Source organism: Myodes glareolus, chromosome 2 (genome assembly GCF_982192425.1).
Source record: "Myodes glareolus chromosome 2, mMyoGla1.1, whole genome shotgun sequence".
NCBI classification, from domain to species: Eukaryota; Metazoa; Chordata; class Mammalia; order Rodentia; family Cricetidae; genus Myodes; species Myodes glareolus.
In genome coordinates, this window is record NC_142027.1 from 26,558,516 (window position 1) to 26,571,287 (window position 12,772).

At 36.3% G+C, this 12,772-nt stretch overlaps 1 protein-coding gene across 16 annotated transcripts in view; it reads left to right on the forward strand.

The window, feature by feature from the left end:
* Robo2 (roundabout guidance receptor 2) overlaps nt 1-12,772 on the forward strand; it is a 1,551,815-nt gene that overhangs the window by 1,360,489 nt on the left and 178,554 nt on the right. The gene's annotated exons all lie outside the window — the stretch shown is intronic.

A 12,772-nucleotide genomic window follows, 5' to 3' on the forward strand; every position in this document is an offset into this window, starting at 1 on the left:
AAGCCCAAACTCAGAGGCTGAAATATCTATGTCCCTTTCTTTATATGTTTATAATCTTAAATAGTATTTGAAGGGATATGCTATTTAAATAGAAGTAGTGATAAAATAAGTAATATTAATCACATTTTTATAAGTTAGCAGATTTTAAGTCTTGCCTTTTAAATCTACTATTTTTAGATTGTTGCTTTCTTCTAGTAACTGATAAAGCAGTTTTTCAGAGAGGGAAAATAACTTTACTGTGTGAAATAAAACTAGAAATGTCCTTTATCTGTAAGGTCAATCACCACAGCTTTAGAATTAAACTTTACAAATGGATCTTGTTGTCACAATGTAGCATAGAAACTGACTGAGGTTTTGAATTAATAATTAACTACTTTCTCAAGTCTCTTCACACACACACAGACACACACACAAAAAAAAAACAGCAACAAACAAAGAAATCCTCTTGAAAAACTGCTTGTAATAAATTGTGACAGATCTGTGTGAATGAACGTACCCTGCTCTCGTCAGGCCGTTGTTAGCCTGAATACTTAAATAATTGCAGGCCAAGGTTGACTTTGTCCTCAGCTCAGTTACTACATTATTGGAAGCTTTGAGGATTAGTACAATATTACAGTGTAGCAATAAGGATCCATGCTTTGTAGCAACTTCAAACACCTTTAGCATTAAGGTTCTTGTATGTGTGCACTTTGAAAGACTCCAGTCACTATTTTGGTTTAATTGGTTGGGTTTTCTGTTTGAGATTTTAGCTCACGCAGTGTACCTCACTTTTCCTTTGTATACTCAGTTTTAAACTCAAAGCATCCATCGTACAAGTCCTGACTGTCTTGTAAAATACAGAGAGACCCGTTTCCTCTTTCTGTCTTTCACCCTTCCCCTTGCTCTACTCTTTTCTCTCTCTTCTCTCTGCCTTCTCTCTCCGTTTTCCTTCTTCCCTGTCTCCATCTCTTTATCCTTCTAGGTTGTTGACATACAAAAGAGTTCTAACAATAGCCCAGAATGAAGTATAACAAAGTTTCATTTGACAGGCAATGGTGGCACACACCTTTAATCCCAGTACTCGGTGGGCAGAGACAGGTGGATCTCTGTGAGTTTGAGATCAGCTTGGTCTACAAGAGCTAGTTCCAGGACAGGCTCCAAAGCTACAGAGAAACCCTGTCTCAAAAAACAAAACAAAAATACGTTTTATTTATTTGGGGATAGACTCACAGGAAGAGAAACGATCTGCAGTCCTCTGCGCCTGGAACTGGAACCGAATCCAGCAACAAAGAGGCCCGAGCACGGTTTTTGTTGGCATTTACAGTACTTGAGACCACGCTCAACGTGGGCCAGTATTTTAAAGGCTATTGGCTGAAGGAGTTCCCACAACACTAAATAAACATAGTGATGGGTAATACATTAAGTCACAAATTTACAAATTTCCCAATAAGAAAAATATAAGTAGAATATTGCAGTAGAGTGAGAAGAATCTGTGCATTACAGTAACTTAAAACAGATTTAATATTTAGTGCATAATATATGTATTTTGAAGCACACCAGTGACTACTTCTATTTAAATGCATTTACTCTTCTTTGTGAGATTTGAACTGAATTAAATGATTATTGAAAATACATAAAGACCTTTATTTCAAGGTTAAAGATTTCATGAAGTTTGGAAATTCTTCAGTCATTAAAAAAATAAAAATATATTCTTTATAAAATTATATAATCGTATTTTCCTGAAAATAAATAGAGTTTCTTAACAATTATCAGTGGTTTTGCCAATTTTTAATATCAAAGAGAGCTTTTACTTTAAATAAGCAAATGTTAATAGCATTTAAAACTCTGTCTGGTGGACTGCATAGGAGAAATAATTACCAAGGATGGCATGCAGTAATTGGGTCTGTAACTCCAATTACACTGAGGCATTGAGTCATTTAGACTTATGCCTTTATTCATCAGGTCTGTGAGATAAGCTTTTCTGTAGAAATAAATCCAGAGGAACTTGCTTTGAATACAAGGATTCCACACCTCCTCCTTGTAGAGAGCCGGCAAGACATCGTTGAATTATTTGCTAATTGTGAGCAAAATTTGTATTGATTTTTTTTCCTCTCTCTACCTGATGTTAATAGCATCGTACTTCAAATCACTAAATACTTTCCAGCACCATCCAATTGTCAAAGATTCACTTACTTGGGTGGAATTGTTGCATCAAAGTCGCACATACAGGGGCAAGCACAGATAATATGACGGCATAGATAGTTACTAACATTCTCTTTCGTACTTCCTCACTTCATATGGTAACGTCTTACAATGTAGATCACATAACTTGAAACTAATAATAATTTGAAAAGATATTAATGGTACTATGTCATAAGTCTAACTGTACTTAATTTGCATGCTGAGCATGACACTTCAGGCATGAGACCCCAAAATGCACAACAAAAATGGCCACCTAACATCTTCAAACTGCCCCTACACGTTTTCAAACTGCCACACCCATCTTCCAACTCAACTTTATATACATAAAAATTCAAAGCTTACATATCATGTCTATTAGAGTGAATGTTTCCCCTGTATCATAATTTATGCAATGCACTAGCAGAGTATTTTAAATTAAAGAAGCCTGCCAGTTCTCTGCACGGATACCCAAAACTGTTGCTCAATAAGCCTTACTGAATTTATTGAAATAAAGCGGCAAGGGGGGTGGACAACAAGAATCTTTCACATGCAAACAATAGAATGTTACATGGTAAAATTCATTCTTCTCATGGCCTCAAAATAGTTGTTAAACCGATGTACCTCATCTTTGACATCTGTTAGAGCAGAACGAATCTATTTTGGATCCCCAAGTCACTTTCCCTGTGACAGAATGCAGTCAATGAAGCAAAATTGTTTGGGGGAAATGAGGAAGTGAAAACAAGTCAATTAGCTCTTTACTTTCCCTGGAAAGTCAAGTTTCTTCCAGAGTCTGACAAAGGAAATCCTACTTGTAAGTCACCACTGTTTAGAGGATGTTCTTTCACGTATATTGAGTCAACTGATACTATGTCCAAAAATGCTTCCCGGCAACAACCAAGAGTAGCAAGATGCTTTGTAAACTGCTAGGTAGTTCATGAATATGTGCTCCATATGCACAGCAACAAGACAATCTTAGTACGACAGAACTCAATGTGTTGAGAAACATCGTATTCTTATGTCTATGTGATGTACTATCAATGTTTTTTTTTTTCATAACCCACAAAGGAATTTGTGTTTCATCCTTGATACCCATGTAGCGATGTTAAGAATTGGAGTCTATTGATAGGACCCTAGGTTTGGGAGTGTGTCCTTGGAAGAAATGGAATTTGTTCTTATAGGATCCCCTTGATTAGTTGCTGTTTGATTGTTTTAAGAGGGTTGTTATAAAAGAAACCAGTTGAAACTTCCCCAGCTTCTTAGGCATCCTCCCTGGCGAGGCTCTTCTTGTGTAATCATTTACCATTATGATGCCATCTACCTAGGGCTTTTACTAGATCCAAGATGCTGCTGCAGCTAAGGCCCTGAAAATCCAGCACCAAGAACATCTCCAAAAAACAAATTTACCTCAACCCAAGTTGAACCCAAATTCAACCACAGAAGCCACAAAAGTTGACAAATAATATGCCATGTGTTAAAGCATCCATTTCTGAGCTTTATTTTTTTATCCACTAATAATTAGCATTTCTTCTATGCCACTATTGGGTTGTCAATGCTATCCTAAGAAAATTAGGATACACTGAAAGATTTTTATTTTGAGACTGTCTCGTACACTAACCCAGGTTGACCTGAAACTTAACATATAAGCCATGCTGCTTCAATCACCCAAGTACTGGGACGACACGTGGGAATGATCATACCTGGCTAAAATTATATCGCATACTGTATTAAAAATTAGTACACAGGCTTTTGCATGTATGTGTGTATGTGCATGTACATCTGTGTATGCTCTTGCACAGGGAATTGAGAGACTTAAAAATGAAAATCCCGTTTTGTACTGCTGAGCTCCATACATAGCCCTGCTGATAAGCTTTCAAGTTTTGGTTCTCCGCAGTGTGCTTCCATGCAGTGTGTGTGGGCTTCCTGGATAATGGTGCTTACCTGATGTCCTGACTTTGATTCCTAGGACCTACACGGTGCAAGAAGAGAATTAATCCTCCTATATTGTCTTCAAATCTCCACTTGCATACAGTGGCACTCATGCATAAACACACACAATAAATAAATAAATAAAATAACAAATAGCTAAGGTCTATAAACTTTTATTTATCAAATAAAAGTTCAGCCCTTAATGATTACCTATAACTTAGAAGATATGCTGCATTATTCTTTCCCTATGTGGCTTTTGGTCAGATGTTAGAGTGGAACACCACAGATAAAAGTGGACCAGGTAGACATAGGCTTGGCAAAAGTTTTCTGGCCTATGACGGGATAATGTAACTTGCTGTCAATCTGTAAACTGTGAAATACGTTACAGAGATTTTCCCTATTTAACAAAACACGTGTTAATTTTAATAATAAAGAGGTCCTCATTTTGGTTGAGTTTTATTCAGGAAAGGGATGAAAGAAATCCGTGTCTTTCATTCAGATCTCCATCTAGCTTTGTTTCCATTAGAGTTCCCGGAGAAACGACTCATAAAACTAACCATTTTCTGCATCAGGCGACAGGTTTTGACAGAAACAGCACTGCCGCTTTTGCAATATGGTACATTTTGAATGCTTCAACTGTGTGATTAGGTGTGCTTTATATGACTTCCACGTGCTTAGCTAGCAAAATCTGAGTTTATTTACACAAAATTATTCAAGTGAAAAAGTGGTGTGTCTCCCAGTGAGCAAAGTCAGCCCTTCGAGGGGCAGTGGGGAGATCAACTAGCATTTTATTACCAGGAGAACTGGGCTGTATGAACAGCACTGCTGAAACCTTTGTGGGAAGCATTACAGGCGTCTTGTATGTAACTGATCCTAAAATAAAAATAATGAAACTCAGCATTTTGCAAGGCTTTTTTCCTGGGTTAGCTACTATTTTAGTTCTGGGTGAAATAAATTTACCAAACCTCTGTAAACATAAAAAAGTCTAGACTTCTCTGTGAGCCTGCCTATTTGGTTTTTTTCCATGTTACGAATTCCTGACTACGAACATTAAGATGGTCTGTATGTATGGTCCTCCAGGAGATATTCTCAATACTCATGTTATAAAGTTTGTAGTTTCTTATCAAAACTTGCGTGGAAAGTTGTTAAGATGCTTAAATCTTTGTTCAATGTTCTGTGAATAACATAAGACAATTTATCCCTACCATTAACAAAGAATGTGGAGGGTGCTACTTACACTAACAGAGGCCACTTTCTAGTATGAAATGTGAAAAGAGGGCATGGTTTATGGCACAAAGATCACCAGATTTTCATCTCTAAGCTGTATGACCTCTGGAAATTCACTTTATGAAGCTCAAAAGCATACATCTTTGAAATGTATAATACTCTCTTGAGAAGCTATGAGTTTTAGAGAGCATACATTCACTGTGGTACTCATGATGTGACAGTGTCCCCAAGTGTGATCATCATTATTAGAACTATCATATTTAATAAATAGTTCCTTTTTTCTTTCTTAAATGCAATTAGTTAATATTTTAAAAACTACTATTCTTAGTTATTTGTATCTGAGACTTTTGACTTGTAAATATCAGGACTGTCAAATATGTAGAATAATTCAAAAGTCTTTGCTCTTCAGAAATACTGAAGATTTTTCTGTGCTGTTAAAAATCTGAGACAAGGTAAAAGCACAGGCCAGGTAAGGCAAATATTATTTTTTTATATAGTCAGAGACCAAAAGACTAACAGGAAGCCTTCATTGAAATGGTGAATGAGATATTCTTTTAACTCCCGTTTGAACCCTTATGAAGCTGAGAAACATGTCCCCAACCTCACAATATTCTTTCATGGCATATTACACTCATCAGTCAGTTTCAGTTGCTATATTCATTTAAATTGACATAAAAAAATTTTTTTTTCAGAGCCCTAAATGTATTTGAGAATGCTCACAAATCTCTAAGGAACTCAGGACAGCTGTTACAAAAATATTTTTTAATCAGGGTTATTTTAAAAAAAAATATCAATAGCTTAAAATGCTTTTTGTACTAAGTAACATTACCAACATCCAAGTCTTCCCATAAAATCATTTTGAGCTTCTAAATGTGACCCAATCAATATAAAACCAAGAGTGAAGTGTTCTAAAAAGAGTCTCCGAACAACCCAGAGATGCTTTCTCTCCCTTTATTATTGTAGTTTTCCCTTCTTTTTCCTAAAGTATTCCTTATTATCCCTGAACTTCCCTGAGTTATTATGATTTCATAGCTCTTTTCTTTGAGCTCCTCAGATCACTTTTGCCTTAATGTTTTCACAATGTTAGGAACAAGAAAGAATGCTTCAGGCTCCTGTGTGTTGGGACCAGCGCTGCATCCTCAGCTGCTAATGTAAATACTGCTTAATGTTTATTAAATGAAGAAATGAGAAGATAATTGTAGGATCTTGTGCTTTGAAATTTAAGTCTTCTTCTGGTATTAGCCACTGTGCAGCCTACTTAAATTCCTTCTCAATCAACCCTTACCCACGTTTTGTTTTTAGATTTTTCTTTCCATCGTTCCTTCTTTCTTATATCCCACTACCACCAAAAAAACCTCACTAAGGTAAACTTTAAGAAAGAAATAATTTTAATTAGGCAAAATGATATTTAAAAATCCTATAATTTGAATCATCCACAAAATAACATTTTCCTTTATTGCAACTAGAATATTAAGCTGCTTGACTACATATGAGAACCGAGGATACCCTGAGAAAAAGATTTTAAATCCTATTCCATTGTTCTTTCAAAATAACCATATTGTGGAAATACACTTTTCTCCCTCTGAGCAGGTGTAGTTAAATTTAGATGAGCTAACGATAGTTAATGCTCCAACTGTGTACCCTGACAGTAGATAGAACAACTTTGGGTAAAACAGATAATCCTGCTACTTCTTAGGGGATAATTTCTTAGCAAGAAAGGAAAGTACATATCAAGAAGACATCTGGGGCTGGAGAGATGGCTCAGAGGTTAAGAGCATTACCTGCTCTTCCAAAGGTCCTGAGTTCAATTCCCAGCAACCACATGGTGGCTCACAACCATCTGTAATGGGGTCTGGTGCCCTCTTCTGGCCTGCAGGCTTATACACAGACAGAATATTGTATACATAATAAATAAATAAATATTTTAAAAAAAAGAAGACATCTGTATGGCTCAATATTCTCATTTGAAAATGGCAATATAACAACATATACCTTTAGTGTCTGTCTGTTTGTGTGTGTGTGTGTGTGTGTGTGTGTGTGTGTGTGTGTGTGTGTGTGTAATGGATTGAGAGATGGGTATGTATGTGCCATGTCATATGTTTAGATGTCAGAGGACAGCTTTGTGGAGTCAGTTCTTTCCTTCCTTCTTTATATGAGTATTGAGGATGGAGCTCACCAGCCCTGGAATTAACTTTTAACTTAGGTCCTTCTGCCTGCAAGACTAACATTATACTGGTGCTGTCTTCCCAAGCCCTCAAAAGGTATTTTCTGCCTGCAAGACTAACATTATACTGGTGCTGTCTTCCCAAGCCCTCAAAAGGTATTTTCAAAAAAAAAGTATAAAAATCAATATAAAATTAAATAGCATTTCTAGAAGTAAATTTTTAGAGAAATACACACACATACAGAATTCTCAGCAGTTTTCTTTATGTTTTATTTTTAGCTTAGCCTCAAAATTGATACTTTAAGTCTTCAGGACCTCTGCATGCTCCTTGGATGGTATCTTGTAATCTTGCATCTCCTATTACTCATGCTGCTGACATCTCTAAAAGACATCTATGGCATGGACACTGAAGATATATAAAATATGTAGGCATACTTATGTGCATACATATCATACTTCTATTACCACTTAGACAATTTTATCGCCTAAATTTCTTACAGACAATTTACTTTATATTCTCATTTGTCTTAGATGATTTAGTGCTTTACCTATTAAACTGCTCAAACTTTGGAAAGAATTCTTCTCAATTAAAAATATTATACGTGCCCCAGAAAAAAAAAAACATATTCCCTATCATCTATCATGAAGTGAATATTTACTAAGCTCCTTCATCATCACTGTTTTTAAGAGTTGAGTTGAAAATTTAATACAGTCCAGTGTTCCCTCATGTAATGGGCTGACTGACTGTTCACAAATGTACATGCTAGCACTCTTTCCTTTTATCGTAATCAAAATTGCATGCCATACCCACAAGCTGCTCTTTGTTATTCAGCATTCAGTGACTGTTTTTTTACATTGCTTTTTTCTTTTATTTCTATTAGAGGATGCAAGTATTAGAAAGAACTGCAGATAACTACATCTTATTATAATTTATGAATGTGAACTGAGTTTTAAGTAATTAGAGACTTCCTCTTGTAATCTACTGGCCTGGTCTGTCATCTGGGTATCCTGTCCCTTTAAGAGACAAGCTTCCTCCACTCCCAACCTCCCTGCTCTTCTGCTAAGGCAAGTGGATCTCTCACCTCATCTCCAATACCCCTTTTCCCCCCATTCTTCTTCTTGAAAGACAACTTCTGCCCCTCTCTCCCCCCTTTTCCCCTTACACCTTTCTTCTTCTTTTCCCTCTTCATAACCCACTAAATAAACTCTATACCCAAATTCTCTCTGCATGGTGTCTCTGTCTGTCTCCCACCACGGGACCACTTCCCAGGGGACCTACCAAGGCTTTGGGTGACCAACAGCCACTCCTCATGGGACCCGTCCCACACCACCTCTTTATAAATGATAACACCTCCTACCAAGGAATCATTAGAGTGAAGTATATAAACTTTAGTTGATATTCCTGATTAGTTCTGAGGTGTATTAATTTTCCCCATTAAGAGATAATTTCATTTTAGGTATAGTTCTCTCTAGACTTCAAGATCCTACAAGGCAAATCCTGTGTTGTGTTAGCCATTACTTCTTAGGTTCTCTTAAGTGTGTAACATGAGATAGTATTGTAGCAAACATTTTGATAAATTTTAAGCAATTAACTACTCAAATCAAAGCAAACATCAAACAGCTTTTCACACCGGGAGTCTTCATGAAGAAAATTGTAGTCACTAGAAGGTAGACTGTGAAGGGGTTAAGTATCTCACCAGTGTTTCCCGTTTTTTCCGGTTTGTCTATCTTGTCAACTCATTCACTTTAGATCCTCTTTCCCCTTCAGTGGTTGGAACTAGACTGACCCCCTCATTAAAATGGAAAAAGAAGAGGAGGAGGAAGAGGAAGGAATGTGAAAAATCTTAATTAGGCCTTTTAAATAATGTAATTTCAGAATGTTGTCCCTTTCTGATATAAATACACACTGGTCCGTTCCTTTTATGCCTTTAGCCCTGTCCGTCACATTGATGTATCTGTCTGCTTGTCCTCTGCTGCTTACCAATATAAACATAATTGTCTTTTTTAAAAAAGGTAAGCATTCAATTTGGGTTTTTGTCTTTGTATTTTCTGGGTTTTGACCTTGCTAAATGTAGCTTTCTCTGGCCAGCATCATCACTTTCCAAATTTGTCCATTGTCATCTCACGGGTCATGCTCCTAGATTAAGCCACAAACTTCCTTACAACTAAGCCTCTCTTGATTGCAAGCCAGGAGACTGCGGCCTGTTTGTTTATGTACTCCAATACATATTGAGGCAGGAAACTGTAAATATTTAATTTCCTATATTGTATAATATTGCTTGAAACCTGCTATTGCTTTGTCTATATAGAGATATATGTTCGTCCGTATTATATCTGGCTTGCAACATTCCACAGTTTGGCAGCAATAGAGACTCTTCCTTTCAGTGTTTTATTCACACTAAAGTTTATTCAGTCTGAACTCTTAACACCATGATTTCACTATAGTTAATTTCACTTAATTTGACGTATATATTCCTTCCTTTCTAATTATTTATATTACTTTTATTTCTATCCATTCATTTGCAATGGATGTTGATCTACTGCTAAATACACTGAAAAGGGAACCATGTACTTCATCATAGTTTGTACCGGTTATCTTCCCTTGATGAGGCACACATTCCTAAACTGAGGCTCCATCCATAATTTAGTCTGCCATCAGGGCATTGAGCAAAAGTAACTTCAAGCTAGGAGGTGACAAGAGTAAATGGATGAGTAATTCACTCCTGCTGATGTAAAGTAGACATTTTTATTCACTGCCTTCTTTGAAAGGTAAAGTAATCTAAGGAGAGCGGAAAGAAGAATGAGTCTCTAATGCTTATAGAAGAAGCAGCCAATTTACCTGCTGTTACAATGAGTAGAGTCACTACTGTAATTAGCAAAGCTTACATACTTGATTAATGACAGAGACTTTTCTCAGTCCACTGAAAAGGGGACACTGGATCATTAAAGCAACTGAAAAATTGTTGGAAACAGTTATAATTATTATAGAAATTTTTCTTTTTGCAGTTATACCAGAGGGAAAGAATGTGTATGAACAACTTTTAAAAAACTAAAAATCATAGCACTAAAAAAATGCTGGTAATAGCTGACATTGTGGTTTTGTGAAAATATTGAAAAGACAAATGGATGTGCCTGAAACTTAAATAGATGTTTTTTGTAAAAAAAAAAAAAAAGAAGAAAAAAAAAGAAGAAAAAAGAAAAAACAATAGACATAATAGTCAATAAACTTGTGCCATTCTTTTAATGAATATCAGTGTGAGCCAGTAATGATGGTGGGCACTGTAATCCCAAACAGAAAATCCGGAATCCAAGACCCACTTGAGACTCATAGTGAGAAGATGAAGAAGTAGCAGAAAAGGGTGAAGAGGAAAAAGAAAAACTTAATACAAAGCAATAGAAAATAAGTACAGAATTCCATCATTAAATGCATCTATGTTAATGTATTCATGCATTTGTCACTTTTCTTGCTTCTCTTTATAGAAAGATTCCTTAAGTTTCATAAACCTAAGAAGCTTCCTTAATGAACTACTCATAGGTGGAAAAGGAGTCTTCAACGGGGGAGCAAATTTGTATTTCCTTTCCTCTCATTCAAGTAAAAGCAAGCATGGGTAATGATGCTCTGTTTTCTTATTGTAGGGAGATAAAGAAATTATCCAGAGAATATTTACTTTTTCCTCTTGAAATATGAGCACTCAATTTCAATACCCTAGAGTAAAATCATATCCTTTTATTACAACATACTTTATATATACTATTACAGGTACTATTAAATAGAATGTGTCTGGGTGTCAACTACTTGAATGTAATGCTGTCAGAAGCTCTATCAGTGTTTTACTTTTGAACTTTTTTATAGTTTAGGGCAGAAGACAAATAAAAGCAGAACTTAAAGATCCAAAACTAAAACTGAACAAGGCACACAACATGAAATATAGACATGAAATATAGGCATTTGTGTTTTGCTTGTGTGGTATGTGTAGTCTTGGTATCAATTAAGACTCATTTACATGAAAATATTTCCAGGATATTTCCACAAAAGCAAAAAAGAAATATGTAATCAGATGAAAGCAGTGTGCAGAATTTTTATTCTGTTCTGATTCAATGACATTTTGTAATGTACCAAAGTGAGAAATTCAGTGGAAAATACAAAATGAAAAGAAAGCAAGTAAACCTCATCTCAACAATCCAAGGCCACAACCCAAGCTGAAGATCTTCAGCACCAGATGTGGGGCTTTCTAAGTGGATGATGCTTGGGATTACTAGTCTGGCTTTAATTCTGCCAGACCATCCTTCATCTCCACATCGGAGAGCTCAGCATGGGTGAGTGTTCACCCTGGCGAATAAACATGAATTGTTAGAATAAGATTCTGCAGGCAGGTGTCTTTTCTTTTCTCATCATCAAACTGAAGTCTGCGTAATGTAACCATCGAAATGTGGTGACAGAAGGCTTGCTGGGAAACTGCATCAGAGCATTAAACTCCCCACTCTCTCATTCCACATGCCGCTGTGTCAAGAGTGTTGACAGATGTTTGTTGCTATTCAGATAACCCTTGGTACTTGCTCTCTCACTGAGTAGAGATCACATCTCCCTCTACACTCGATGGAGTCCAGCATACCCTGATTTGCCATGTGTGTGCAGTCCGTAGGCTCTATTAGCCCTGCATGAGTAGCCCTTGATAACACTCTCCAGGAAGTCAATTAAAGATGGCAGAAGGTGGGCTGGACTGATTCTTCTTTTTCTTTTTAAATTTAGCAGGCATTTGGTGAAGAAACAGCAAAACTGTCATGAACAGATTATTTATGATTCTCCAGAAACCAGAATGCCCATGATTAACTTTTATTTTTTTCCTTCCAATTACTTCACCTTTTTTGTTGTTCTTTCTACAATCTTACACATTTTTTTCAGATTTTCCTGACTAGTGCTATGCAGCTAAGCATTGTAAGCTTTGCAAATTTGTCTTTAGCAACTTCAAACTGTAAGGAGAGGAAAACATGTAAGACTAGGCACAATGAAATGATGCATGAAGAAAATGTATAGGGGCTCAAGAAAAGTATCAGCTCTTAAAACCTTGGGATGTGGTTCCAAAGGACCTGGGTTCAATTTCCAGCACCAACACATTAGCTCACAACCATCTGTAACTCTGTAACTCTGTTTCAGAAGATCCAAACTCTTCTGGCATCGATGGGCACAAGGCATGCATGTGGTATACATACATGCAGGCAAAATACACAGATAGAATAATTTAAAAAATAGTTTTCAAAACTATCTGTATTCAATAAAAATCTAAATGCTCACTA